Raw genomic sequence first — 4,727 nt, 5'->3', positions numbered from 1 at the left:
ACATACGCACATACACACATACACCCACATACACACATACACACATAACACACACACACTTACACAAACACACACACATACGTACACACATACAAACATACGCACATACACACATACACCCACATACACACATACACACATACACACACACATACACACACTTACACAAACACACACATACGTACACACATACAAACATACGCACATACACACATACACCCACATACACACATACACACATACACACACACATACACACACTTACACAAACACACACATACGTACACACATACAAACATACGCACATACACACATACACCCACATACACACATATACATACACACACATACACATATTTGTATCTCTTGCTAATGTAGCAATTTGGGAAGACAGCATATCATAAAAATAAACAAATTGATCTGAAAGGCATCAAGAACAATTATTGGTAGAGACCTAAGTAATTTTGAATATCTGCACAAGACAAATATTCTAAAAAAGGTGGAAATAATGCTTAGTGACCATAGCCACCCACTGACATCGGAATTTCAACTATCGACCCGCAGTAAACGATACATTTCCAAAAAAGCAAGAACAGACAGATATATAGAAATTCATTCGTACCAACTGCAGTGAGGTTACTGAACACACAGTGCTACAAATGAAACAGAGAGAGAGAGAGAGAGAGAGAGAGAGAGAGAGAGAGAGAGAGAGAGAGAGAGAGAGAGAGAGGGAGAGAGAGAGAGAGAGAGAGAGAGAGAGAGAGAGAGAGAGAGAGAGAGAGAGAGAGAGAGAGAGAGAGCGGGTTGTTTCAGCACGTGAGACATGTATTTACTGTCCTGTCTTATTGTGCGTATGCGTGAGTACACGTAAACTTTGTAACGTCTACTGCCATTGTTAACGACCAAGACAAATTTCTCCCTGCGAGATGAATAAAGATTGGCATTGTCATTGTCAATGAGCGTCTTAACCTCTCTACGACGCGTTATGGAGAGCTTTTTTAAAGCTAGAATCTAGCTCTGATTTGTTTTTGTAAGAGTTTTAAGACACTTGCAACATATAAGTGCCGAATCCTACTCTGACTTCATTGTCCTATATTTGGCGGGGGAGGGGGAGGGGGGGGGGCTGTCCCAGTGAGGCGAAAAACTATCAGGCCTTCGTTTTGTTTTGGTAAGTGTTTTACGGCGCTCAAAACTGCATAAGTTTGGTAGTAATTGTTGATTTTGCCCGAGTGGCGGTCGACTAGCGATTTTAGGACCACCAATTGTTATTTATCGTGCGCAACTTGCACGCGGGACCTCCGAGATATTTTGCCCTCATCCGAGAAGGCTAGGTGTTAGATTTTACCTACCATAAGATCAGGGGTGTGGTTGAAAGACAGCAGTAGATCTAGAAGGAGCCAAGGAGTAGCAGAAGAAAGGCTGCAGGAACAGTCAGGAGCCCGGAAGAGGGGGCAAAGGGGAGGGGGCAGAAAGTGGAGGCGAAAGCAGACGACAGAACATTGTTGGAGAGCAGGAAAGGAGGTGAAAGGAGAAGGAATTTCTTTCGTGGCTGTCAGGTTTCGAACCCGGGACTTGTTGAATGAGAGGCAAGCAGCGTAACCTCTCCAGGGCCCCCTTCAGGGCTTCTCAAAGATGAGAAAGTAGATCTCCTTGACAAGCTGACCTCTGGCCCTTGACCCGCTTCTCATGTCCCATTCTCTGTTCGCGTCTCTCGGGCCTGTGTGGTTGACAGTGAGCGGTACATCAGCTACGATCTACATCTACGTCTCGGCCCGTGGTCTCATGCTCTAGATAGCAAGTTGGTTACTTGACAACATTATATATATATAATTTATATTACAGAGTGGACAGGAAAGACGATGGGTGACAATCTGAAGAAAGCAGAGGACAAAAATAGATGGCGAGAGCTGGTTCTCAGATGCAGTGGTGCCCCCACGGTTACCCCAACCACGGGATAGAAGAAGAAGAAGATAATATATATATACATATCTATCTATCTATTTATCTATCTATCTATCTATCTTTCTATCTATCTATCTATCTATCTATTTAATCTAGAATATATACGATATTACCACCACAACGAGTGTAATACATTTTTATACCATACTGATATCAGCTGGCGAAATAGACATGGACCAACAAAGTTCAAATGACCAGCCAACTGAACAAGAGGATCCATTCAAGAGTCTCACATGAAAACAACATTTTCATTCCTATCTGAGTCAAAGTGAGGATTGGAAAAAATCTGGATTATTTTCCTTTATTTTTAGCCACGCTAATTTACATATTGCGCTATCCGTATGTCTCCCTCCGCGAAATAAACTTCAAACAAAACAATCATAGCGTAAATATCGACAAAGTAATCAGAAAACGTACGATTCAAAAGTTGAAAAATTAAGAAACTGCATTTAGATCTAGATTTATATGACTATATGACATGTTGTCGTAGGAATAGAGGTCACTTTGAATTCAAACTTTGCAACCAAAACAAACCAAAGGCTGGGAGTCGTTTGTTAGCATAGTGGACCCAAGACCGAAGGACTAGATCTAGATCTAGACTTGCTAGCATCACACTAAAATACATCGCTGCACGAATCAAATCTAATAATAATAATAATAAGAGCATTTGTATCCCGCCTTTCCGCACAGCATGCATGGGCCCAAGGCGTACATAGGAGATTAAAAACGCATTCATACTAACACCATACAAATTCATCATGTGCGCACTTTTTGACAGCAACATTCTTTCAGAATATAAAAAAGTGCTCATACAAAAAGGCAAGGTACTGTCCATTGATTAAAATATTTCTTCAATAGATGTGTTTTGAGTCCCATTTTGAAAGTATCAAGTTTTATTTCGGTCCTCAAATCATGAGGGAGAGTGTTCCGAACTGTTGGCCCAGAAAAAGAAAAGCTCTCTCACCATATTTCTTCAGTGATACACGAGGTGTTGAAATTAGTCTACAGCCAGTGGATCTTAGTTCCCGTGATGGTGTGTATGGTACAATGAGTTCTTGAACGTATGTGGGAGACTGGTTAGTTTGACCGTTGAAGCATAGTAAGGACAACTTATATTCCGTTCTCGCTTTCAGTGGAAGCCAATGGAGCTCTTTAAGTAGGGGAGTCACATGATGACGTTTTGATTGCTTTAATACTAGCCTGGCAGCATTGTTTTGAATGCGGTGGAGTTTTGCAATTTTTTCTTTAGGTAGGCCAGCGAACAGTGAATTGCAATAATCAATGCGTGACAAAATGAAGGCAAACGCTAGTTTTTATGGCATCAGTGCTAAGAAACTTCCTTTTCTGAGCAATTCTTCTCATTTCTAAGTATGAAATCTTTCATAGATGGTTAAGTTGGGTCTCAATGGACAAGTCTTTGTTTAAGTATACTCAAAGATTTTTTGCTTTGTTTGAAAAAGCGACAGTACCTTTGCCAATGGTGAGATATTCTACACCAAGAGCATTTATCTTTGAGTTGGTTGAGCATGGGATGATTTCTGTTTTGTCATCATGTAATTTCAATTTATTTTCAGTCATCCATACTTTTACAGATTGAAAACATTCTGAGGTGTCTTTTAACAGAGATTGAACATTGTTGGGTTTTGCAGACTTGTAAACTTGTGTATCATCTGCGTACATATGATAGGACTTGGAATGGTGTCTGATGTGTCATGAGGTAAGGTGTACATAGTGTACAGCACAGGTCCTAGGACTGACCCCTGACCACACCAAATTCCGGCAATTGATGACAGGATTGAATGCCCTCAACAACAATAAAGTATGATCTATCACTGAGGTAAGATCGAAACGATTCAAGTACGGGGCCAGATATTCCGAACATGTCCGACAAACGACTCAACATGATATTATGGTCTAATTAAGTATCAAATGCTGCAAACAGGTCTAAAAGTGAGAGAATGGATATCAAACCCTCATCTGCAGCATTGAGTAGATCATAGACAATTCTATACCTCTATTAATGTATTTGGCAACTTGGAAACACATGTGTCACTTTTCTTTCAAGATCTATTGCTCTATTCCAGAAGAGTGTTTAATATAATAGGCCAATGACTTTCAGTTGATGATATTAAGGCACCGATCATTCCTTTCATCGAAAGGAGGCCCAGCTAGTATAATATATACATAATCTTAAAAGTATGGATTTAACGCCCCTATCAACACTATTTAAGCTTATTTAAGGTACACCACGGCAGCCTAAAAAGTCGATTTTGGTATCCAAAACCGATTTTTCGATTTTGGACTATTTTAGTAGAGCAACATCTGCTTTATCGATTGAAAATATTTTCAAGTGTCCAAAACATCTATAAAGTGCTCACATATGCCATGTATTTTAACATTGTGTGGTAATAGAATGGTATGAATTCGTGTTTTTTAAAGTTTTCTAAAAACTATGATTTTCTTAGGGGGGTGGGTCACCTTGGCAGAGATATTTCTAAAAGTACTCGTCGCAGCTGAATCCAACTTTGCATGACTGTTTCTAGATAATATGTTTGCAACGTACTAAAAGATTATTGTGATAGTGTAATAAGTCTTCCGTCAGTGTTAAAAAGATTTGCAGTATAACTCTGATTTGTGATCATTTTTTTGTCCAAGTATCGTATATGACACTAAAAGGGCAGTTACAAGAAAAGTATGAGACTTAGGAAAGTAAATCTTTAGTACGTTGCAGGCTGTATATACACAAACTCTGTGTGACAACATCA

The 4,727-nt window shown here is 39.7% G+C and overlaps 1 long non-coding RNA gene across 1 annotated transcript in view; it reads right to left on the bottom strand.

Moving 5' to 3' along the window:
* LOC106013224 overlaps positions 1-3,058 on the bottom strand; it is a 22,424-nt gene extending 19,366 nt beyond the window's left edge. The window contains exon 1 of the long non-coding RNA XR_004859169.1: positions 2,927-3,058. This is a non-coding gene — a long non-coding RNA (uncharacterized LOC106013224). The remainder of the gene's footprint in view (positions 1-2,926) is intronic.
* Positions 3,059-4,727: the final 1,669 nt, after the last annotated feature.

Source organism: Aplysia californica, unplaced genomic scaffold, assembly GCF_000002075.1.
Source record: "Aplysia californica isolate F4 #8 unplaced genomic scaffold, AplCal3.0 scaffold00728, whole genome shotgun sequence".
NCBI lineage: Eukaryota > Metazoa > Mollusca > Gastropoda > Aplysiida > Aplysiidae > Aplysia > Aplysia californica.
Note: the sequence above shows the minus strand (reverse complement) of the source record. Positions and strands in the feature narration are given on the sequence as shown.